The following is a 26,791-nucleotide window of genomic DNA, read 5'->3' as shown; positions in this document are numbered from 1 at the left end:
AATATGTTTACTTCCTGCTGAACATATTCCTGCTGAATTTTACTATCTTTTTATGCATGTTGTCTACCATTTCTATTAGATTTTAAAAGCATTTGTATCACATTTATTTTAAAGTCCATGTGTAATAATTTCAACGTCTGGGTTATTTCTGGGTCTGTCTCTATAGACTATTTCCTCTCAACTGTGGGCCCCATTTTTTATCTTTTCTTAAAATTATTAATGTATCCTTTAATGTTTGATTGTATGTCAGGCATTTTGTAGAAAAGAACAATAGACTCACCTAAAAAATATTTACCTCCATTAAAGAGAATGCCTTTTCCGATGTCCGGCTGTTAGAGTGGGAGAGTTCATCTGGCTTGTAGGTGAGCTCCACCTGGACATTGCTGCAGCATTAGCTTTATTGAGCTTACAACTGGTTTCAAATATTTTAATCATTGATTCAGAACCTTCTTCAGCAGATCCTGGGACCTGAGCACTGGAGAGATTCCAAAAAAGTGCCTCTTATTTAAAGCTGAACCACTAGCTTTTGGGACTATGATGAACCTCTCATGGTTAAACACTTAGATATTCACCTTTTGGATCACTGGAGAACTGTCTTTGTTCACTGGTTCCAACTCTACCTGCTTTCTGAACCTTGTAAGAGCTATTTTAGCCCTGATGCTCTGCCCTTGGGTATTCTGAAGAGGCCATTTCAACCCTCTGTGAAGTCCAGCAAGCCTTGAAGGGGTGTCTCTTAGTTCTCCTGCCCTTCCTTCAGGCTTTGGTGGTCAAAGCCTCCGTGCTTCAGAGCATCTCTGCCACCTCTGCCTGTTCAGAATGCTTTGGTGTGTATCTCAGCTCTCTTGCCCTGCCTACCTCTCTCCCCTCATTTCATAGAACAGCTGCCTTGCACTTCGTGGGAGGCTCTACATATTTCGGGGAAACTCTCTCGCTTCTCTTTCTCTCACCCCTGGTGTTGGACTGCTGCCCCTGAGTGTTGGTGAAGACCCATGAGAAAGGGTTCAGTGCTGGTGGAGACTTGCTCTGTGACTGAGGCTCCTTGGAATTCTAACCCACCACCCAGACTAAAAACACCCATGACCAGTTTGGTAGGAGTTCAGTTATTTCTCTTTATTCTATCTATAGCTGCTCTTCCTCTGGTAGTTCTGCCATGGATAAGATCAGTGGTAAATCTCTTCTCTCCTCTAAAATGATACTTTCTGGAGCTCAGTTCATTTGACTTCATCTGTGTCCTTAGCTCACTGAAGGGTTTTTAAAAACTGATTTTTGTAGCTTATGTAGCTTTTTGGCATGAGAATGGCATTTGATGGTGACTTCCTATTTCTGAATTGGAAGTAGAGTGCCAGCCAGTTACACTTTACTAGAGATTTGTATTCATAAAGTGTTTTTTTAACTTATGATAATTTTTTTAGCATAGACTCTAGGGTAGATACTGGGCTAAAATAGCTACAGATTTCCTGTTTCTTAATAAAACAAGCCCTATTACTTAAAAAAGGAAATTACACCAATTTTTAATGATTGAGAATAACCATTATTTGTTTCTATAAGCTTTGAATATTATAATTAATTATATTTTGTTAACTTATGGGCAAAATATTATCATGAATTCCACATCTTTAACTTCAAATTGTATAGGATCCAAATCATATGCTCATTTCTTTTTAAGCAGGACCAGTCTTAACATGGAGACTAAGTGAACCCATCAAGTGTCAAAATTGTTACCATTTATCGAGTGCTTACTCTGAGAAAAATTGGCAATTTGATCCTTATAGTTACCTCTGAGGATCTATTCCTTACAGAGGAGGAAACAAAGGCTAAGAGATGATGGAAAAGAATAAAATCCAAACTGGTCTGAGTCTAAATCCTCAGTCTACAACTTTGATGTCATTTTTCTCATATCAGATCCCAACCAGTACTGTTGCTTGTATCAGTCAGCTGTTGCCACAGTAATGCTTCACAACAAAGAACGCCTATCCTCAGATATAAAACGTGGTCATTTATTTCAATGGACCTGCCAATCATCTGTGGCAGTTCTGCTTCAAAATTCCCCATAAGTTATGTCTTAATGAGTTACTGAAGAAAGATGTGTTGGGTACCTCTTATTTACTAGGCACTCTTCTGGCCTGTGGGAAAACAGCAAGGAATAAAAAGGACAAAAATTCTACCCACATGGAGCTTATATTCTAGTGGGGGGAGATAGACAAGTAAGCAAATTAATAAGTAGAATCCACAGTATGAAAGATGCTGATAATTTCTAACAAGAGAAATAAAACAGGGGAAGAGGAGGGGATGTTTTGTCAGGTAGAGATGGGGGTTGCTGAGGCATTGTTTTCTCCTATCACCCCATTTCTCAGCAAACCGCCAAACTCTGGCATTTTCTGTTTATTTTTCTAATGTAGAGCTGTTTAGCTACCTCTTTGTTTCACTGTCTTTTTCTAAACTGTGCCCCAGGGTGGGGGTGGGGGTCTCACATGTCATAACCAAAGCTGCCTATCGAAGTATTTTGCCAAAGAAAATATATTTAGTCTGGAGAGAAATAATATCTTCTCCCTTGGGGCAGAAGCAACTGCAGTCAGGAGTAGTTTTAAATAACATTTTTCTCTGTCACTCATGATTGCATTCACCTCTTTATTTAAAGTCAGGATCAGAGGTGAAGATGTGTAGGGAACTTACCAAGGAAAGGGAACTGATATTTTAGGGGACACCTACCAGGTGTTAGATTTGGTGGAAGCAGATGTCTTCCCAATAATCCTTGAATTACACACTATTATTCCAATTTTCCTTAGGAGAAAACGGAATCGTGTGCAGGGAAAGTAATCTAACCCCAGACACAGAGCCAGCAAGCTTCAGATACAGACTTGATTCCTAAGTGTGTCCTTCTGCTCTCCCTAATGACCTGCTGTTCCTTTGGATAGCATGAGAGAGATGCTTAGTTTCTAACTACTGTGGTGTGACCTGGGATGCCAGCTAGTTTTGTAATTCTGGGTCTCTCTCTTATCTCATGGTTGGCCTGTGTGGTATGGGCCCTGCTGCCTTCAGGAATGGGAGGAGGCAGTCAGGACTGGGGGAAATGAAAGAGTTCCCAGAGCACCAGGAAAATGAATGAATTCCATTCATCTCGTTTGCTTCCTTATGGGGTCATCCATCATGATTTAACAACCTGAAACCCAGGGGAGCTACAGGCATGCTTCCTTCTCAAAGCCACCAGTGTAATTGATGGCTGAAAAAGTAACTTATTTTTCTGTTACTATTACCTGTATTATGCCCATTATACTATATTATATACTATATTATTTTGTAATCTAGACTCCCTTCTGCTGCGTTGCCATTTGCTTATGAGAAGCTTTGGTTTTCCTCATCCTTTTATAATCCACTAAGGAGGGCAGGTTCTCTAGGTGTAACGCAAGCAGATATTTGTTGAGGGTTCACTGTTTGCAGACAAATGGGGCCTACAGCAACATGTTGGTTTTGCTTGTGTTCAGGAAACTTAATCCTATTATTTCACCATTTAATTTATTTTTAGGTATTTGTGATATAATATTTAAAACACATAGACACTGGGACTCCCAATGAAGATGGAGGCATAGGTAAACATGCTGTGCCTCCTTGCACAACCAAAATAAGGACAACAACAATTTAGAAACAAAAAACAACCAGTACTGACAGAAAATCAAACTGTATGGAAGTCCAACAACCAAGGAGTTAAAGTAGACACATTTATCCAGATGGGTAGGAGGGGCAGAGTGGGGCAGCCAGGTAGAGAGGGGTTGCAGCAAAGCGGTGGTTGGTGGACCCAGCGAGGCAGTGGATTGTGGAGGGGCTTGGTGCACAAGGTGGCTTGCAGAACCAGGTGATCCCACATTCATGTGCAGATAAATCAGGCGAAACTGGTGAGCAGGATGGACCACACAACCCAGGGTTCCAGTGTGGGCAAATAAAGCCTCAAACACTGATTGAAAACACCTGTTGGGATTGAGGTGCCGGGAGAGACTCCCAGCCTCACAGGAGAGTTTTTTGGAGAGATCCACAGGGTCCTAGAACATACACAAACTTACCCACATGGGATTCAGCACCAGAAGGGCCCAGTTTGATTGTGGGTAGTGGCAGAAGTGACTGAAATCTGACAGAGAGAAAGAAGAGCAAGTGCCATTGTTTTCTCTCTGACCCCTGTCCCACAAACATTGTCATGACCCAGCAACTGGGTTGCCCTGCCCTGGTGAACACCTAAGGCTCTGCCTCTCATACATAACAGGTGTGTCCAGACAAAAAAAAAATGGTTTAAACGAAAGAGCAGATCAGAGCTCCAGAAAAAATACAACTAAGTGACGAAGAGATAGCCAACCTATCAGATGCACAGTTCAAAACACTGGTGATCAGGATGATCACAGAATTGGTTGAATTTGGTTGCAAATTAGATGTAAAAATGAAGGCCATGCAAAGTGATATAAAGGAAAATGTACAGGGAATCACTAATGATGGTAAGGAAACTGGGACTCAGATGAATGGAGTGGACCAGAAGGAGGAAAGAAACATCCAACCAGAAAAGAATGAAGCAACAAGAATTCAAAAAAATGAGGAGAGGCTTAGGAACCACCAGGGTATCTTTAAACATTTCAACATCTGAATTATAGGCGTAACAGAAGTAAAGAGGAAGAGCAACAAGTGGAAAAGTTATTGGGACAAATAACAAAGGAGAACTTCCCCATTCTGGCAAAGGAAATAGACTTCCAGGAAGTCCAGGCAGCTCAGAGAGTACCAAAGAAGTTGGACCCAAGAAGGAACACACCAAGGCACATCATAATTACATTACCCAAGATTAAAATGAAGGAGAGAATCCTAAAAGCAGCAAGAGAAAAGAAGACAGTTACCTACAAAGGAATGCCAATAAGACTCAGTTGATTTCTCAAAAGAGACCTTACAGGCAACAAGGGGCTGGGAAGAAGTATTCCAAGTCATAAAAGACAAGGACCTACATCCAAGATTACTCTATCCAGCAAAGCTTTCATTTAGAATGGAAGGGCAGATCAAGTGCTTCTCAGATAAGGTCAAATTTAAGGAGTTCATCATCACCAAGCCCTTATTATATGAAATGTTAAAGGGACTTATCTAAGAAAAAGAATATAAAAAACATGTCCAGTAAAATGACAACAAATTCACAATTATTAACAACCACGCCTAAAACAAAAACAAAAGCAAGTTAAGCAAACAACTAGAGCAGGAATGGAATCACAGAAATGGAGATCACATGGAAGGTTATCAACAGGGAATTGGGAGGAGAAGGGGGAGAAGGTACAGAGAATAAGTAGCATAGATGGTAGGTAGAAAATAGACAGGAGGGAGGGCAAGAATAGTATAGGAAATATAGAAGCTAAAGAATTTATAAGTATGATACATGGACATGAACTAAAGGAGGAAAATGTGGGTGGGAGGGGGTGTGCAGGGTGGAGGGGAGTGAAGGGGAAAAATGGGACAATGTAATAGCATAATCAATAAAATACATTAAAAAAACACAATATATATAAAGTATGTAAATATGATGCATATTAATAAAATGAGGACCCATGAAATTATTGAATATCTTATCAACTAAAATTATTAATACTGTTGGATCTACCTGGGTATTAGTAACCTCTTTCATGACCCCCATTCATTGTTATACAAAAAAATCCACTATCCTGTTCCTTGTACATATCCTGTTTTTGTGTTTATCATGACCTTTCTGGTCATAATACATTTATCACAAGTCTATTACTCAGTATGTGTATTTTTTGTTTGCTTTTGAACTTTATAAAAGTAGTAACATACTATAATGATGTTTTGGGTTTTGCCTTTTATATTTAATGTGGTTTCTAAGATTCACTTCATATTTTCTAAGCCTCTTTTCTCTCCTTTCTTTGAAGTTTTTACTTGTTTGCTTTTGTTTTGTTTTCATGGTCTGTTTTTTCCCCCTGCTTGTTTGGAATTTTTAAGTTCTGGAATTTAAAATTCCAAAGTTCCACTGTTAAAATTTTCCAGATTCTAAAATTTAAAAAAATTAAGTCTCTTTTCTTTTATTTTTCCTTTGATATTTTACTGTGTAGACCTAACATAGTCAAAGGTCATTAAATGTCTTAACTCTCCTTCCAAATAATAGAAAGACTTTATAATACTTGAAAGCTAAAAGTCTTCATTCTGACTCAAATGTCAATGCTATAAATTGTTTCAATTTTGTCTGCCTTTTAAACATGACAAAAATAATATCATTATTAATATTTTATATAGATACTGATAAATATAGATTTACCTACTAGTTTAGTTTACTTGCTTGCTATTCATTTCTTTGTGCACCTGAGAACTTCCTTCTGGACCATTTTTATTTTTCTATTTTATTTAGACTTCCTTTAGTGAAGATCTATTAGCAGTAAAATATCTCAGTTTTTGTGTATATGAATATATCATCTCACACTCATTCTTAAAAAATAGGCTTGCCTGATACACGGTTTTAGAATGACGATCATTTTCTTTTAGAACTTTGAAGGTGCTATTCCAGTGTCTTGTGGCTTCCATTGTTGTGGCTAAAAACTCAGTTGATAATCTAAACATTGCTATTTTGAAGGTAGTCTGCTTTTTCTTCTAGGAACTTTAAGTCTTTGCTCTGTCTTGATGTTCTGTGGTTTCCTTGTAATATGTCTAGGTACGTGTTTCTTTTTAATAATCTTGTCTATATATATTATGCTTGTTGTACCTGAAAATTTATATATTTACCACTTCTGGAAATTTTTCATCCTTTATTATTGTAAATACTGCCTCTCATTAATTCTTTCTATTTTTTTCTCTTTTGAGGCTTCAATTAGACCTATATTAAATAGTCTGTTTCTTTCTATCCTTATACAGAAACTTCTATGGAGATTAACTTCTTTTTAATAGAGTGGTTCACTTCTCTATTAAATAGTTAATAGGTTAAATTCTCTGAGAGTTTTCATCTCCTGTCTATTCATGTTCTAAATAATTTCTTCTGATATATCTTTGTTTTAATTCTTTCTTCTGCTATTTTTTAAAAATCTTAAGTGAGTATATAACTTCAACCATTATATGTTTTACTTCTAAAATTTTCATTTGGTTCTTTTTCAGCTATACCTGTTCATTCTAATAATCTTTGATTACTTTCTTATTCTTCTAATTCCCTATTTTATTTCTTTAAATAATTGTTTTAGATACAATTAGTTTATATTATGTATCAGGTTGTTTCTACGTTGTCAGTATCTGAAGTTAGTGGGGATAAGTATTTGTTTTCTATTTGTGCTAATTCTCACTCGGGTTGGCATATTGCATAGTGAGTTTGGTGGCCTTTTATTGTGAGCTAATAGAGGTTTTATCTATGGAGAGCCTGAGAGCCTAAGTAGGAGGTTCTTCCTAGCAGAGAAGATTTGCATTTGCTTCTACTGGGAGCCAAGAGAGTACTTTGTTTTCTTTTAAGAAAACTGCCATAATGTGAAAGTCTATGCCCTGCCTTGCCATAGTCACTGATTGGTTGTTATTTTAACAAGAGCCACACACCATCCTGGATGTTCTGCAAATATTGTTTCTGACCTTCCCAATAACCTTGCCACCCCCTTCATTGATGAGATGCAGGCTCAGTGAGGTTGGCAATGCTCTTGATGGCCTGCACTGCCACACAGTCTCTGCTCATCAAAACCCCTCCCTTCCTTCAACAGGAACCTCAGATGCTGCCTCCTCAGGGACACCAACCTCAAGCCACAGAACTGCTCTTAGCTTCTTGCTCCCCTCTGTCTGTTCTTTCTTTATTGTTGTTCAAGCACAGTTGTCTGCATTTTACCCCCACCATTCCCTCCTACCCCAGCCATTCCCACCTCCCTCCCCTGATCCCACCCCCCTTTGGTTTTATCCATGTGTCCTTCTTAAATGTTCTTGAAACCCTTTCCCCCTCCCCCCATTTTCACTCCCACCTCCCCTCTGGTCACTGTCAGTTTGTTCTTTCAATGTCTTCAGTTATATTTTGCTTGCTTGTTTGTTTTGTTGACTAGGTTCCACTTAAAGGTGAGATCCTACGGTATTTGTGTTTCATTGCCTGGCTTATTTCACTTAGCATAATCTGTTCTTATAACGATTTAGTCCAGCTGTTAGAATTCTCATCCCATTTCACAGATGAAGCCTTTGGGGTCATTTATGGGCATTTGTGGAGAAAGGCCACAAGCCTACGTGAGTGTCAGGGCATTACTATTGTTCACCTGTGCCTCAAAGATTCATTGAAAGTCTCTTTCTCACTGGGCCTTGCCTGGCCCTCCACATACCTCAGGCAAATGATTATTTAAGTGGGGTGTTGTTCAGAAGTTATGCACAGTGTGTTTTTAGTGGGTCTTCCCTGGTCTTTGTGAATTTCTCTGTACTTTTATAAGCCAGGTCTTTGACACCTTATTGACCCATGTTATTTCTGCATCACATTTAAGCAAATCTTCAGGGGATTTATTTTCACTTCTCTTGGTGACAGAATAAACATTCCCACAAACACCACAGAAACAAGTACTGTTACATGTTTTGTTTGTTTATTTCCCAAAGGAAATATTTGGGAAATATTGGGAAAACTTGCTTGAGTTTCCACTTTCTGGGTTGGCCAGAAGTTCTACTTTACCTTGTTGGGACTTTCCTTAACTGTGAGTCATTCAAGGATCCCAGGGGTCTATGCCAAACTCCCATTTAACATCATACCCAATGGTGAAAAACTGGAAGTTTTTCCTCTAAGACTAGAGTTCCTATATAATGAAGAAAAGTGGTCCTCGCACCTCGTACTTATTCCCACCCAGGGAAAAGCTCTGGTACTTGTGGGCCTGTTAGTGTTCCTCATGGCCACAGATGGCGCCGTTGAACACTGATCTGCAGCACTGGGCTTCCCAGCAGCGCAGCCTGATAACTCCATAGAGTAAACCCTCTCCCTCAGGTCTACATTTGACTCATTGGGCTCCCCCAGCTACGGCTCTTTGTACCAGTTCTCCCTTTTATTCACAGCACTTTCTGTTCCAAGGGCTCTCCCCTCAGGAGGTCCTGTTCCAGATCAGGTTTACATGTTATATCTGTCCACCATGGGTCCCTTAACTCCTGTGGCTTTTCTGGGGACAGAGCTTAGGAAAACTGACTCAGATCCAGACCACTGGTATTTAAGTCTCTAAAAGGAAAACAAATAATTTGGTTTCCCTTTCTGGAAAACAGAGATTTACTGCCTTAAAATATTTTTTAAAACAACATGCAAACAGAAAGGAAGGACTAGACCTTAGATTAACAGAAAGGTTAGACATCCCTTGTGGCAGAGAGTGCTAATTATACCCTGGCATTTATTTCCTCCTTATTCCTGGTAGTAATAGAACCTCCCAAGCTTTAGCTGAATATATGACCATCCAGCTAGAGACTACATTTCCCAATTTATCTCACAACTATGTGTGAGCATATAACTAAGCTGTAGCCAATGAGATGTAAGCAGAAGTGATGTGTGCAGGTTCAAGTCATCATTTGAAAGGGAAATGCTTGCATGCCATCCTCTCTTCCATCTGCCTACAGCTGGAATTCTCTGGGGTTCTGTTAAGCCTGCTTCATTCAACTCAGGATGAGGATTATACTCTGGAAGAAAGAAGGACAATAACATAGAAAAAACCTGAGCCTGTAGATGATTACAATGGGCAAAAGAACCATGATGGCCCCAGACTATTTACTTCTGGTCTAATATGTAGAAGAGAAATAGGTCCCTATCTTATCTGAGCCATTTTCTTTTGGGCATCTCTTGTTCTAGCAGCTCGGCTGATGTCCTAATATACATTCTTCCTGGTGTGGTTGGAGAACATACACCTCTGTCTTTCCAGTGAGGTCAAAAAAGAGGAATTTCATATACATATCTTGATAAAGGAGACAGAAGCAAAGCACAAGTTAAGTGGGATACTTGGCTGCATGTTATTTTTTGGTTCTGAAGCTTGTCTATCAAATGAAAGGAGGAACAGGGAGATAGAGTATCCTGGCATCATATCACAAATGCACAGAAGGCAAAATCATTTGGATAGCAGCATTGCCTGGTGGGGAGAGTCTGGGCTTTGGAGCCAGATATTTCAGCGCTTACATGCTGTCTCTACCACTTAGTTGTACGACTCACTATTCCCTCATCTAAAAGATGGGAATTGCAAAGCATATTTCATGTATTTGTTATAGAAATTAAACAAGATAATATATTTAAAGGTCCTAGCACAAGGCTTGTTAAAAACTAGGTGCTTAGTGAAAGTATGTTCCCTTTCTATATCTGACTTTTTAATCACTGCACCAGGCGGACTCTGAAAGGTATGTAAGATGTGATGTAATCTGACCTGTTTTTACTTTGTCAGCTTCATGTTGGGCCACCTTTCCCTTGCCCATGACTCTCTATGACTGTTTCAAGTCCATGGTTAGTTTCCCTTTCATACTGTGACCAATCCAATTCTTTCCTGCCTTTGGGTGTTTGAACTTCCTTTCCTGTGGGGGCCACTTTGCCCTCAAGTCTCCTGTCTGCCACAGATGAAAGTAAACACTACCAGGACATGATCTGCTTTGGGAGGAGAGGTGGCCAGTTTCTCAGTGGGAAAAGGTCTTGAGCCCCTTCCTTCAGGGGTTTTTATTGGGTTCTAATACACAGGAACACAGAGTGGCAAGGATCAAACAGTAGATAACATTTCAAAGAAATCTGAGGGCTTAGTCTGAGTCAGAGTCTGTCAGGAAAGGGAGTTTGCAGAAACTTTAGGGTTTCCTGCTCGGACCCTTAACATATGAATGAAAGCACTCATAGCAAGCAGGTTTCACAGGATATTTTAGGAATTCTCTCTTACGACAGATTTCTCCCCAGATCCGGATCCGCTCTAGCAAGGCAAGGAGCCGCACCCCTCCCCACCAGGTTTTCAGGCTGAAGTGAATTAGAGCCAGGAAGTGATTCTCCCAGAGAACATGCAGACTCGGGCTATGTCAGAATAGCAAGGGGACAAGGGTCCATTGCTTGTTCTTTGTTGCAGCCCCCCGAGTCCTTCCATGATTGCCTTTCAAGTGATTGAGTCTGGCTTAGGTTGCCCCTCTCTGTGAGGAGTCTTCCCTGTTTGTGACTTCCGACCAAGCTTTGGGGGCAGGGAGAGGAAACAGAGGCAGCATTTGCTACCAGAGATAAGCCTTTGTCTCCTGTGGTTTGCATTCTGGAGGTTGCTCACTCATCCTTAGCCATGGGGGGTTTACAATTCCTGAAACCAGGCAGAGTGGTCCACAACACTTTCTCCTCTGCCTGAAACCTGTTTTCACTGTTGCATCTCAGAGAAGCCCTCCTAAGGCCACTGTATCTAAAATAGCTCCTTGCCCATTGTGACAGGCAGAATAACAACTCCCCAAAGATGTCCACATCTGATTCTCCAAACCTGTGAATATGTTAGGTTACATGGCAAAGATAAGTTAAGAATGAAGATAGATTAAAAGTTATTGATCCCCTTCAACTAGGGAGATCGTCCTGGAGTATCTGGGTTGGGTGGGTGTAGCAATCACAAGAATGATTCCTTAAAATTGGAAGAGGAAGGGAGAAGAGAAAAGTCAGGGAAGGAAGTAAGAGGAGGGCCAGAGAGATGCTATGCTGCTGCCCTCAAAGATGGAGGAAGGAGCCATGAAGGCAGGTGGTCTCTAGAAGCTTTTTAAGAAAAGCAGGAGAATGAATTCTTTCCTAGGGTTGCCAGAATGAACACAGGCCTACCGACACCTTAATTTTAACCCTGTATGACCCACATCAGACTTCCAACCTACACAACTGTAAGATAATGAATTTGCATTGTTTTAAGCCACTGAGTTTACGGTGACTTGTAGCAGCAATGGAAAATGAATACTGCCATCCTAGGACACATCACAACCTGTGATTGTCTTTTCTTTGCCGATTTGAAGACTCCGGTCCACTGCGTGTTTTATGAAGACAGAGATGTAGTCCATCTCATACAGCGGGTCACCTACTAGATTCAATAGATTTATTGAATGAATGAATGCATGAGTGAAAAAATAAATGGAACTTCCAAAACTCATTTTTTTCATCTGTGGGGCTTCTCATTTTAGTTAGTACCTTTAGCACTTCTGAGAGTGCACAAAGAGACAGAAATGTCATGTGACAGGGGATCATGTGATAGTGGTGGGACAAGCAGACCAGGAATTTTTGACTGCTGGTTAAACCAGGTCTTAAAACTCAAGTTCTGTTTGGGACTGAGGCAGGGTGGAGGAGATTAAAACTAGCCTATTTTTTAAAGAGTTTTTTTTTCAGCCTGCTTTTAATAAGCTGTACATCTTTAGTGACCATCAGGAGGGGAGCCAAGTGTCCCACATGCTGCTATTTCTCCAGAAAACTCCTCTGACTGGGACTCTCCAAGTTTTAACTACCTGCAGCAGTTCTGCTAATTCACAGTGAGACCCAGCCCTCTGCCATCACAAGAGTGTGTGTTTGTTTAATTAGGGCGCTGAGTACAGCCTCATCCGGCGGCAGATGTTGCCATGTGTAATATAATAAATAAAAGTCTTTATAGGACCCAGCAGGCAGTGGAGCCTTCAGTTAGCAGATGGCAAAATATTAAACTGGCAGAGCAATAACTTCGCTGCCGGAATCAGCTGGTCCCTGCCCAGATTTGCTCCGACATGAATCAACTTCATATAGGATGTGTCACTCACATGCAGAGTCATACCCTCACCTGCCTTACCTCCCTCTCTCTGCCAGCACCATTTTCCCCTTGGCATCCCATTATTAAAGTCAGCTTCCTGGGGAGTGGAAATCATGTAACCCCATTAGCTGGTTGATGAGAGGATCTGGCTGGGCTGGACCATAGGGTTCCTTTATGGGGATGGAAATGCAATGAGCCTGGTGGATGTTCTCCAGAGTCAGTTTCTGCTTGGCTTCAAATTAGCCAGACAGTACATTACCTAGCCCCTGGGTCCTCACGGTGCAAGAGGATGATCCTACTTGACTCTAGGAGTCCTCCGGTTTAGAACCTGGGTGAATGGAGGCATAGCTAAATTAACTCAGGGGATCCCAGAAAATTGAAGAGAACAGGTCTTTTTTTGTCTGAAAAGGAATTGACTGACATCTCTACAGTTGCTGAGGGGGTAGGGAGAGAGGGACATTGGACTTATTTACCAAATGTCAGATTATGCTACTCATGTTTTTGGAGGGCTCTCTACATTCCAGCCAGGGCTCTGGATATGGGCTTTGTAGGCACAAGCCCGTTGGATCATTGTAACCCCATAAAGCAGTAATAAGCCCCCTCCAACACTTCCTGTGTGTCAGGTACTGTTCTACTTAACTCACCCAATATTAAACCTTAAACCTGTTTATCACATGGGAAAAACTGAGGCTCTGAGAGATTAAATAACTTGTTCAAGATCACACAATGAGGAGATGTCATAGCTAGGATGCAACCCAATTCCATCTAAATTTGGAGGTGCTGTTCTTAGCATTGCACTATCCTTGACTCCAGGAGACTTAAAAGGAAACTTTGACAGAAGGTGCTGAATAGATAGACAAGACACTACCCAGAAAACGATGGAGAACTGCTACTAGGAAGGACATGGCACCTGACATTCGTTGGCCTTTATTGAAATCGACTTGACTACTTTTTGACAGATATTTGAACTACATTCTCTCTTTTAATCCTTGAGGCAGCTATCTTATAATCTAACATTACTGATGAGCAAGTTGGGATCAGAAGGATGATCCAACTTGCCCAAGGTCATACAACCAGCAAGGATAGGGGTCTGGATTGAAACAGAACCTTTCTCTTGCTTTATTCACACAATAGTTTTTCAAAAGGCTTCTTGGAAGACGGCTTTGGAGATGTAGAGAATTTAAAGGAGTGGAGGTGAGGGAAAGGCATTCCAGGCCGAGGGAACAGCATGAGCGAAGCCTTGGCAAGTGTGGACCCATGTGCATGTCTGTGAGTGTGCATGTGTGTGAGTGGAGATAGGGAAAATGAGGCTGATTGCCAAAGGGAATTAGGGAAACCCTAAAAGCTGTGCTAACAGAATTTTTGCTCTTCTCCCCAGACAACAGCAGGGGATTGAAGGTTTCTGGGCCAGCATTTTCTGATACCCGAACAGGTCATGCTGTTAGGTTTCCACTGCCCTTAACTTCTCCACTAATTTCTATGGGGAAGACTGTCCTTCCCATCCTGGTCAGGAGAGTGAGGATGTGGGGAAGTCCTGGGGGTCAGGCTTTAGAGTTCCTTCCAGTCCTGCCCTGCAGGGAGTGGTGGAGAGTCTGGGGCCTGAACGAGGGCTGGCCACTGCAGCTCTTTTTTATCTTCTGACTTCCCAACATCTGGATTCCTGCAGCCTACTTTTCTCTGTGTTTGGCTTTGCCTGACCACCTGGATCTGTCTCCTTATCTGCTGACCCCCAAGCCAATGGGGCAGACCCTCTGGGGCCCATGGACTCCTGGCCTGGGCCTCTCCTCTCCAGCCAGTCCCATGACTGCTAAGCTCAGCCTGAACAGAAGATGCAACTCTGGGAGTTTGAGGTGAGCCTGGAGCTGCCTTAAACTTCTTCCGTTTGATGGAACCACAGAATCATATATATATATCAGAGGTGATTAATCAGCTCACCCTCATTTGCTTTCAAATTTATTGTCTCTGTTTAAACACATTTTTTAATTGCAATAGCAATACATGTTCATCGTATAACATGAAGAAGATGGGGAAAAATATCGACAATGAAATGACAGCCAACTGTGGTCCCACAACCCAGAGCAGCCATTCTTCACATTGGGTCTCTTTCTTCACAGTCATTCATACAGACATACACAACACGCACATGCCCATCTCTGTGAAGTGATTGTAAAATTGAAATCACATTGAATACATAATTTTGTACTCCAGTTTTCTACCCTCATAAAATCAGTACCAATTTCTCACACCATTAAACCTTTTTATAAAAATTTATAGAGATGGGAAAATACCTCAATATAATATTAAGGGGAGAATAGTAGGACTCTAATTCCTAAGTTCACTACACTTTCAGTTGTGGTAGATAAACACGTGTGCATGAAGGTGCACGGATGAGAAATACCACAGAGAGTGGCAGGACATCCTTCAAAGGCTACCTCTGGGAGTGAGTTTCATTTTCTTCTTGGCGTCTTTTTGTATATTCCGCATTTTTAATAATGAATTTTTATAATAAGAAAATTTTGTATAGTAACATAATATTCCAAGGTACAGACACATGGCTGTTTATTTAATTATTACCTCACTGAGGGCCTTTGAGTTGTTTCTACATTTTTACAATTATAAATAATGTTGCACTAAATATTCATTTATTTGTTCAACCGACATTTGAGTCTAGAATGCACCAGATATTGCGGTGTAATATTTGCTCGTGGGGTGCAACTCCTGTCATTTTACATATAAGGCAACTGAAGAGCAAAGAAATCACTCAGCCAGCCAGGGGCAAGGTGGGTCTGTTCTTTCAGGTTTCAATTCTGAGGCTTTGTCTTTGACAGTCTGCCTCCCCTAAGTCTCCTATCCCCCTCCATGGTAGATTGGATTATTTCCCATCAGATGTTCACTCTCTTCCCTCTCCAACCATGGGTGGGGTTTAATTCTTTATCCCATGAGTTTGAGGTTGGCCTTATGACTTGTTTTGGGCAATAGGATGTTAGTGTGCAGAGATTTGAAGTCTGACTTAAGTTTTGGGCTCACACTCCTCACTTCTGCCACGGCATGGGAGCAACATGCCCTGGGAAACCTGCTGGTCCCAGAAGAATGAGAGGCACACAGAACAGACCTGAACTGAACTGACAGCCTAGAGCCCAGCCCTGCCCAAATCAGCCAAACCCAAGCTGACCGCAGTTGCATGAGCAGATATAAATGTCGCTGTAGGCCAACTGATTGTGTGCCACATAGCACAACGGTGCTGTGGTCGGCTAACACATCCTATTCTACTCTCTTCATAGTCACTGCTTTTGAAATTCAGTCTTTGGTCAGTGGGGCATAATTTCTATGAGCAAAGAGACAATGTCCATTCTGTTCACTCTGTGATCTCCACTTAGCATATAGTAGGTGCTATATGAACATTTACTGAATTCAGACTGACTGACTACTTCCAGAATACTTAGCACAATACTTGTACCCAATCAATATTTGCTGGATGGAATTGTTGAACCATCCAAATTGGTTTGTGCTGGGTCCTAACAAATATATCTTTAAACTCAAGTTGTCATAGGGGCCAAAAACAGTTAGTGGCAACACTTCTCTCCCCTTTGCTACTCTCGCACCTCATGAAAGGTCCTCCTTGTGAGGTTCATACACTGGAAACAGATGATGTGTCAACTCTGTAATTTAAACCATGAATCTGCACTTGCTTAGAGATGAACTCGTTGGGAAGAAAAATGAGAGAAATGCTCATGCCTGTCCAACAAGTTTCTGGGTAAGTGCATCAATTTGGGGTCTTGGCAGGTCCAGCACACACAATAAAAGAAAACTGCTGAGGTCAGCAGCAGAGAGAAGCCACACTTCTTATTTTCACAAACACAGTTTTGGGGATGGTAATCATATCTATTAGCAACAGTGACACCACTGTGGGCCTGGCAGAAAAATGAGCTCGCCCACATTGAGAAATGAGCAGAGTGGGGATCGATAAATCATAAAATTAGTTGAGACATCATCTATCTTTCGTGGCTTTCCCTTTATTCCCGCCATGGTCCCTCAGGACACTAATTCATTTATTGCGTTTTATTGTTGGGAAAACACTTCAAGCTCTGGAGGCTGCTTTCAGTTAGGGGAGCCAGGGCAATAACGTGTGTCATTAATTAGGCAAGATTGGGAGTGTCAGTCTGAACTCTGGCCTCCACTCACTTCCATAAATTGAGTTTTAGGACAGCTTCTGTGTCTTACTTCATCAAAAAAAGCGGTGTTATTGAAAGATGCCCCAAGAGGGAGAAAGCGGGGCATGTCTGCTCACTATGAAGAAGCAGTAAATTTAGGGACAAACCAGCTGATAAGCCAGATGCAAAGTTGTCTAAAGATTAAGTCTGTTATCTGCATGTAATTGAAGTAAGTGTGAGAATGTGGAGGGCACAGTACTTGGAACCATGTAGTAGCCATAGAAGGTGGAAGGGGGACCCAAAAAAGTGGGAATTATCTTCTGGAGGGCTGGCCTTTTGTAGTACAGACTTCCCCCCTAGGTGAGTGCTCTAGAAACCCATCTGTATCAGTGTACCAGCTGGTATTATTGTGAGAGGCTGGTATGGCTCTAGGGAATTTCTTTGGAAGACTCTTTTAATGTGTTTGCCCATTTCTTGATGGGTGATTTATGAGCACACCTGCCCATACTTCACTGAGTGTTCAGCAGTTTTTGACCAAATACAGCATGACCCCCAATGCCCACCCTCCCTATTCACCCAATCTTGCCCCAGGTGACTTTTATTTTGTTTCCCAGATGAAAAATTCCTCAAAGGAAAATGGTTTGCTGATGTGGAAGAAGTGAAATGACAGAAGCACTAAAAGGCATCAAAATCAATGAGTTCAAAAACTATTATGAGCAGTGGAAAGAAAAGTCTCGATAGGCGTATTGCATAAAATAGGGAATACTTTGAAGGTGACTGAAGTTTAAACATGTAATTGTTTACAAGCAATTTTTTAATAAATAGATTCTGTTTTTTGGGGGTCCCCCATTATATTCTTGATTCTAGGACAAATCTTGAGCAGATTTTTCAGGTTTCTACAATCCTGATGTATTTTTCCTTTGACATGTACACTTAGTGTAGGCTTACTACTACATCAAAAGAATCCTAGAGTCAAGGAAACATGATAGTTACTAATGGGATGTTATCAATTGCTGGATATTACACCACAACAAACTTAGGTTAAGACTAATTCATTATCACTGTGATTCTGGAAGTTGGCTAGGCTTAGCTGGCAGACCTGCTCTGCCTGACATAATCAGAGCTGCAGGCATCTGGGAGTTCGACTCGGCTGGAGCATTCAACGTGGCTCACTTTCATGGTTGCTGAACTGGTTCTAGCTGTTGACTGGGAGCTCAATGGGATTGCCTCAGTTCTTATCCATGTGTTTTCTCTGTGTGGCTTGGGCTTCTCCCAGCTTGGCAGCTGGTTTTTAATGGGAAGGGAGTGAGACTTTCCAGTCCTCCTAAAGCTTGGAAGACCTGGCACATCAGTTTCATCACATACTCTATTGCTCATTGCTGATCATAAGGCCAGGCCAGCCTAAGGGAGAGGGGGAAATTGGCTTTGCTCCTTCACCAGGAGAATGGTGTGCATGCTGGGGGCCATCTTTGGAAATTAGGAACCCAGTGGATTCTGGTACCAAGTCTAATATAGACCCATCTGTGTTGTGGTCCTTGTGAGAATCCAAGAATTGCTTTCCCTTCTGTCTGTGCAAGGAAGCTGGGCTTGGCGAAGCAAGGAAGAAGTTTTTGCTAGAAGGAAAAGGGCTGTGGGCTCCAATGAGGGGAGTGGTTAGTAGTTTCCAAAAGTTTTTATCAAGTCCCTCTGGCTCCTTGGTGTTCATGAAACATAGGCCATTTTTCATTTTTCACCCCTGGCTCCACTCAAAGTATATTTCCCTCTGACCCCCAGATTCTCCCATTGCAGTAAATGCCACCACCACCCACTCAGTTTCTCAGATTTTTTAATATAAATTAGTGATGATAATTTTTTCATATAAATAATTTAAATTTCCTTTTCTCTCTTAATTTTATTGTATTTTCCCCATTAACATTTATCTCCCTTAAGTTGTTCAGATTTTTAAACTTAGAGCCATCTTTCCTTTTTTTCTTTCTCCTACATTCCACAGCCAGTTCATCAGCAAATGGCCAAGATACATCCACAAGCCATCTATCTACTTTATCTTCAGGGCTCTCTCACTAAATCCAAGCCACCATCCCATCTCCATTGGAGCATCCCAGTAGTTTTTATAACTACCCCCCTTCTTTACCTCTTGCCCTGTTCAGTGTATTCTTCGTATAAGAGTGAGAATGGTCTTTAGATTAAATGGAATCCTGGCCTACAGCTCTCCAGAGACTACCCATTATATTCAGAATTAAACCCAAACCACATGCTATGGTCCCCAAAGGCCTTTGTGATCTGGCCCCTGCCTACTACTCTTAGCTCCTCTCCTAGCACTCTCCCTCTTGCCACACTGGCCTTCTTTCTGCTCTTTAAGCATGCCATGGCCACTTGCACCGCAGGGCCTTTGCACCTCAGGGCCTTTGCACCTACAGTTTACTCTGAGAAGCTGCAGGCTCTGGGAATGCATTGTGAGCAGACCTTGGTCTTATGGAGCCTTCAGAGAAGGAAGACAGCAAATAAGTTAACATGTAGATAGATGCCAAGAGACAGCAAGCATTATGAGGATAAATAAAGTGGGGTAAGTAGATGGAGAGTGATAGGAGGGCGTACCTCAGCTTTGAGAGGGTGGTGAGGAAAGGCCTCTAGGAAGAGGTAGCTTTGAGCAAAACCTCAGAGCTCTGGAGGGGGCCCACCATGCAAATATCTTGGGGCAAATGAGACAAAGAAGAAACTTTCAAAGGCTCCAAGGTGGGCACTTACCTGCAGGTTTGGGAAATGATGGCTCTCATCAGAAAACATACCACACATAAGCCATAATTAAGTATGAAATCACACAGCTGAGGCAGTGACGTGTGCTTTGTGGGAAGTTTCCAGGAGAAGGGGCCTTCCTTTCAGCGAAGAGCCCTGGGACGTTGTGCTCAGAGGAACCCCTTGCTGACCTGAACGAATTGGGCCTGTGCTCAGCTGCTGTTCTGCTGTGCCCACTGCCTCTGGGCACCAGGTTCAGTGCTTGAGGCTCTGCCAACTTGACCTCCCTGGAAGAACAGACTTCTGATACAAGGGCAAGGCGCCCCTCCCACTGATGAAATCTTTGTGTCCTTGTTGACGCCTCTGGAAGGACAGAAGAAGAGCTTCAGGTTCCCATTTTGATATGTGGTTCGTGTTTCGTTGCCCCTGAGAAGGTCCATCAGAAAGCTGGTGGGATCTGGGCTCTGGTGGACCTGGGTGTGAATCCCACCATGGTTGTTTACTCCTGCAGGATTTGGTGAGAGTTGCCGTAACCTGGACTAGACAGGGGTTCTCGGTGGTGGCTCTCAGATTTGGGTTATTTACGCTTCATATCATGGCTCTTTCCTTTTGGTTTGAAATTTTATTTTATTTTTGTATAAAGAAAATGTTTACATCATTCCGAACTAAAAATGGTATAGAAAGTATCCTTAGAGCACAGGGTTCTGAAGAGGGGGTGCTGCTGAGTGGTGGCCCCAGTGGGGAGAGGGGGCGTTCTATCACGGATATTGTTTAGCATTGCCATCGGTGATGATGATTAAAAGGAGATAGGAGATGAACTTTAGTTGCTTCCCTATGATTTCATCATGCTTATTCATTCATATGCCATTCAGCACGACTCATTTATTTAAAAATATAAACCTTTTATCTTGGAATAATTTTAGATTTATAGAACAGTTGTGAAGATGGCATAGAGAATTCTTTTATTTATCCTTCATCCAACTCCCCCAAATACTAACATCTTTCATATCCTTGGTAGGTTTGTTAAAACTAAGAAACTAATATCGGTTTAATACTATCTATTGGTGAAACTGCAGACTTTACTCAAATTTCAACAGTTTTTCCATGAATGTCTCTTTTTTGGACCCAGGATCCAATCCATAACACCACATTGCATTTTGTAGTTACTTTTATTATTGTTTTTCAAAAATTATCTACATGCCGTGTACCTTATTGACTGCGTATGGCTGGGCGGACCACTCCCCACCCCTCCTTCCTTGTCCTGCCCTCGTTCCCTGCACCAGACAAGCTCTGCTTCCCCTCCCATTACCACTATCCTTCTCTCCCCACCCCAGGGAACCATTTTCTGCTGGTTACCCTTCCATCGTTTTTCATTTTGCTAATATAAATAAATATTCCTTCTATTCTTTTCTAAACCTTTCTAACTTCATTGAAAAGATATACATTGGAGACCATTCTGTCCTGGGGGCACAAAACTCTTTCTCCTCCTTTAGCATGATTTCACAGCACTCTGTTGGGTGGCCGTACCATGATTTACTGATCTATTTCCCTACTGGTGCACATTTGGGCTGTTTCTATTTATTGGGTATCATATTACTGCAGCGAATCAGTTGTGGTTCTTATAGGGAAAAAAATGAGGCTGGGAGGGAAAAAAGTGATAGTCACTTGAAAAACCACAGCGAAAGGAACCAAAGTGCTTTTCCTGTGAAAACCTGGGATCTCTAAGATTTACCTTTCTTTTTTCCCCAGGGTTGTCCCTTTGCAATGGCCTTGACTGGCAGGCAGGCTTTAACAATGTATCCTTGAAGATAAGCAAGGGGTCCTACAGATGAGGCATTGAGATTTGCATTTGAACTTGCTTTCCAACAGTTACTGAGGGGAGAAAAAAATGTGCCAGCTCAGGAAACAGACTCTAGTCAATAAGGCCTTCAGTACAAATATTCTCTTGGAATAATTTATTAACTCCCTGCAGACCTTGTGGTCAGGCACGATTATAATCTTCTCCCACAGAGCCCACTGAACAGGCTGGGGCTACAGTATGCAGAGTGGAATTGAGGAGGCCCAGGGGGCATCTGCAAACTGAGTCAGGTGAAGATAATGTAGAGGTAACAGCTCCATGGAGCGGGAAGAACCAGGCCTGTGCGGGTGGGCAAACCTGGGTTTGAATCTTTACTCTGATAGTTTTCCAGCCGGAGTCCTTTGTGCAAGTTACTTTACCTCTTTGAGCCTCAGTTTCTCCATCTATTAGATGGGGGTCAGGATCGTTGTGGGGTTTAAGTGAGGTAAAGTCTGTAAAGCTCTTAGCATAATATACGTAGTCAATGACAGGTAATTTGGGAAGAAGTTTCAACTCCACAGGGTACAAATATGGAGCAGTTTGGTTTTTTGGTTTTTGTTTTAAATTCTATTATCAACTGCGTGTTGACTTTCTACCCTACTGGGTAGAAGAGGATCCCTTAACTTTCTGATTACTTCCAGCTATTAAAACTCACAGCCAGGTTCAGTTTAAACCTCCAATTTCAGATCTTAGGAAAAGTTCTCTCCCTTTCCAATGACAGGGATGCAAAGGGGTGGTGGTGGTGGTGTGTGTTTAGCTCTTCATATCCCCTCACCCCATCCTTCAGGAGCTGGAGAGGAGGGAATGGGAAAGGGGAAGGCACACCCTTTACCTAACTTGTAAGAGCTGTAGATGTGGGATAGCATTTATTTTTTAAGTTAAAACTATAATGATTTATTATTTGTAAGTAAAAAGTTAAGGTTGGTCTTCCCTAAACAAACAGACAGACAAGCAGGCAGGCAGACAGACAGACAAACAACAAAAACCCTGACTTTCCACAGCGTGAGACTGAGTCTCTTCTGGAGGCCGACCCCGCCGACACTGGTGTGCCAGGCTGCGGGAGCTCAGGGGCTGCTCTCTTTAGACCCGACCATGAGGAGCCTTGATTCCCTGGGTGGTCTTCACCTCCTCCTGGTCCAATGACGTTTGGGAACCTCATCTTCTGGCTCTGGATCCTTTCTCTAGGCCCCCTGGGGTGAGGCGACCAAGGTGGACAGAGGGCTGCACTCTTCCTGGAACCTATCAGCCAGCTGTTGGCCAATTCCCTGGTGAGAGAGCCCATGGAAGAGGCCCCAGATGAGATCGAGCTTGTCAGGGACCTGGGACCTTGGCAGACATTCTTTGATGTCAGTGAGATGGCAAAGCATGATGATGGCCCAGTGGCAGTGAAAGCCATGGCCTCACGGTTGTTTCTTCATCTTGATACACGTCCTTTTCAAAGTGAAAGAGGTATCAGAAGTTTTCCTCTAGGACTTTATGGTGTCATAACTTGTATATAAGTCTTTTATCCATGTTGAGTTTATTCTGGTGAATGGTGTAAGTTGGTGATCGAGTTTCTTTTTTTGCATGTATCAGTCCAGTTCTGCCAACACCATTCATTGAAGAGTTTTTACTCCAGTGTATACTCGTGCCCCCTTTGTCAAATATTAATTAATCATAGAGACTTGGGTTTATTTTGGGGCTCTCTATTCTGTTCCATTGATCTATGCACCTGTTCTCATGGCAATACCAGGCTGTTTTGATGACAGGGGCCTTGTAATATAGTTTAATAGCAGGTATTGTGATCCTTCCTACTTTGTTTTTCTTTCTCAAGATTGCTGAAGCTATTCAGGGTCTTTTTTGTTCCACATAAATTTTTGAAATATTTGTTTTAGATCTGTGGAATATGCCATTGTTATTTTAATAGATACTGCATTGAATCTATAGGAATTGCATTAAATTTATAGGTTGCTTTGGGTAGTATGGTCATTTTAATGATGTTAATTTTTTCAATCCACGAACATGGTATATGCGTCCATTTATTTGTATCTTCCGAAATTTCTTTCCTCAGTGTTCTATAGTTTTCTGAGTACAGATCTTTTATGTCCTTGGTTAAATTTATTCCTAGGTACTTTATTTTTCTGGTTGCTATAGTAAATGGGATTTTTTCCCTAGTTTCTCTTTCTGATAGTTCATTGTTGGTGTGCAAAAATGTCATCGCTTTCTGATTATTGACTTTGTTTATTACTCTTTTGCCAAATTCACTTATTAGGTCGAGTAGTTTTTTGGTGGAGACTATAGGGTTTTCTATGTACACTACCATGTCATCTGTGAATGGCAGTTTTACTTCCTCCTTTACAATTTGGATGCTTTTTATTTTTTTCTTGTCTGATTGCTGTGGCTAGAACTTCCAGTACTATGTTGAATAAGAGTGGTAAAAGAGGACACCCTTGTCTTATTCCTGATCTTCAGGGGAAAGCTTTTGTTTTTTGTCCATTGAATATAATGTTGGTAGTAGGTTTCTTGTATATGGCCTTTATAATAAAACATTGGAAAAGTATTTAATCTCTAAAATATATAAATCAATCATATGATTCAACACCAGGAAGACAGACAATCCAATTAAAAAATGGGCAAAGAACCTAAATAGACACTTCTCCAAGGAGGACCTACAGAAGTCCTATAGACCTGTGAGAAGATGCTAAACATTGCTGGCCATCAGAGAGGGGCAAATTAAAACCACAATGAAAAATCATGTCCCACCTGTCAGATGGCTATCATTAATAAATCAACTAACAATAAGTGCTGGCAAGGATGTGGAGAAAAGGAAGCCCTAGTGGACTGTTTGTAGGAATGCAGACCAGTGCATCCACTGTGGAAAACAGTATGGAATTTACTCAAAAAATTAAAAATGAAACTGCCTTTTGACCTAGTGCTCCCACTGCTGGTATTATACCCTAAGAATCCCGAATCACCAATTCAAAAGAATCTATGCATCCCTGTGTTCATAGCAGCACTATTTATAATAACCAAGTGCTAGAAACAGCCTAGGTGCCCATCAGTAGATGAGTGTGTGGTACATTTACACAATGGAATACTACACAACAGAAAAAAAAAGGAATTCTTGCCTTTTGCAACAGCATGGATGGAACTGGAGAATATTATGCCGAGTGAAATAAGCCAGTCAGTGAAAGACAAATACCATATGATCTCACCTATAAGAGGAATATAATGAACAAAATAAACTAATGAGCAAGATAGAACCAGAGGTGTGGAAACATGGAATAGGCTGATAGCGACCAGAGGGGTGGGGGTAGAGGGATAATGGTAGAAAGAAGGGGGAAGAATTAGTCAAAGAACATGTATAAATGACCCATGGACAATGGTGTGGGGATTGACTGTGGGAGTGATGGTTGAGCTGGGCAGTGGAGGGCAAAGGGCAAAAAAAATTGGGACAACTGTAATATAATAACAATAAAAAATTTAAAAATGTAATAAAAATAAAATAAAAAAGGAAAAAATGTTAAAGAGAAATCATGGATGGAATATTGCCTGGTCTTTATATCATTCTGTATAATGCAAGTAGTGAACTGCTCTGTTCTTGCTTTTCTGAAAGTGTCATCTGTTCACTCGCTTTCCCAGTGGCAAAGCCTGCAGCTCCATTGTCATTTCCCATGGCGACCGGGACATCGACTGATTTCTTTCTTTCCTCTTTTGCTGTCATATTAAAAATATTTCTTACCTCAAGTATCCTGGCATCAAAATCATCGTGTGTTTCTCTATCAGGACCAGGGTTGGGAGGGCCAAGACTGACACTTCCAGTTTGTTTCCACTCCAGCCTCTCTCCTGCTTAAGCTTCATCTTCCTCTTTCGGTCCCGCTCTTGTTGCTGCTGGATGATGTCAGCTTCCACCTTTTTCTGTTCTTCTTTGCTTGGTGTGGCAATGGTTTGCACAGCTCCATCCCCACAAGATGGACATTGAGACCAGGACGTAGGAGGCCACTACAGCTTTCACTGATAATCTGACTCCTGTTCAAAACCTTTTTTCTCTGTCTGTCTGTCTCTCTGTCTGTCTGTCTCTGTCTCTCTCTCTCTCTCTAGCACCCTTTGCTCTTCCTTCTCTTGCTCCAGCACTGACTTCTGTGAAAGGACCTTTTCATAGGTCATCTGCTGTCAATTTAGTGAAGAAATTACAGAATCTATACTGTTCACCCATCAAGTTGCTGGGAAAAAAAAATCCAGATTGTGATACCCAGACCAAGGATGCTGAAATGACAATAGTTTCTCATTCCTGGAGGGGACAAAGGGTCATGGCTGAGAACGGTCTTCAACACCAAAGTGGAAGTTGTTGGAGGGCTGTTTAAGGAAAGCTGCCTGGATCACAGATGTCCCACCTGTGTGCCACCCAGTGCAGGAGGGCAGCCCGCTCTGCACACTGCCACCTGTGGTGTCACGGTTCTGACTTCATTCTGACTGACAGCAGGTCTGTCTGAGGCATAAAACTTTTGCATTCCAACCCACAGAAACTCCATCTGATCAGCCTACTCTCTGAGTTCAATGCCAAATAATAATAGTTCACAATGATTAAACATTGAGTACGTGCCGGGGCTGTGCTAAGTATTTTGTATGACATAACTTTTCCAACCCTAACTACAACTCTAAGGTAGGTAAGTGTTTATTATGTCCATTGTACAGTTAAGACAACTAAGGCTCAAAGAGATTGAGTGCCTTCCAAAAGTCACACAGCACACACTGGCAGAGCTGCGGTAGAAACCCAGGACTGACCAGTTCTGTAGTTCATGCCTGCAGCCCTTTTGTTACATGAGGAGTTGAGAAAACGTGAGTAGGGCACATGTGTGGGTTGTGGGCCAGGTCTCCAGTAGGGGGTATGCAAGGGGCCAAATCTTTTAATTTTTGAGCAGTCAAACCAGAGATCCCAGGCCAGTCACCCAATGGAGAGAAGTACATGAAGGGACTCTCTGAGTTTCAAGTGGAGCTATGTGCAAGAATGAGAGGTTAAGAGAGTTTTGGGGTCCATTTCTGAAGGGTCTGAGGTCAGAAAGAACCCAGCCATCTATGGGAGGTTGGATATCACGTGAGGGCTAAGACAGGAAAACCTGTCAGTGCATTGTCTGGTTTAGGTCTTCTGGGAGATCTAATTTGACAGAGGGCATTTAGAGCACCTGAATCTGTAGACAGTCTAACTCAATCAATTGACTGCCCAGTTTTGCAAGCATTTTGACTTTGGTTTATTCCAGCATTTTGCTGAAATGCCTTGCATTGCTTATGTTCCCAAATACCGATAGACACATTTGCATCATGTCTTTAAGTGCCCAGCTCTGTGGTGGTCACTTAGGGGGAAATGTATTCTGTCACGAAGGAGTGACTGCCTAGTTTGGTGGAAAACTTCACAGGAA

General features: G+C 41.8%; 1 pseudogene; it reads right to left on the bottom strand.

The window, feature by feature from the left end:
• Window positions 1-22,178: 22,178 nt before the first annotated feature.
• On the bottom strand, window positions 22,179-25,759 carry LOC119055023 (28S ribosomal protein S5, mitochondrial-like; annotated as a pseudogene).
• Between the last annotated feature and the right edge of the window lie 1,032 nt (window positions 25,760-26,791).

The sequence above is a fragment of the Artibeus jamaicensis genome, unplaced genomic scaffold (assembly GCF_021234435.1).
Source record: "Artibeus jamaicensis isolate MK-2021 breed Jamaican fruit bat unplaced genomic scaffold, CSHL_Jam_final contig_729, whole genome shotgun sequence".
Lineage (NCBI taxonomy): Eukaryota > Metazoa > Chordata > Mammalia > Chiroptera > Phyllostomidae > Artibeus > Artibeus jamaicensis.
The sequence above is the reverse complement of the archived record's forward strand: the minus strand, read 5'-3'. Positions and strand labels throughout refer to the sequence as shown.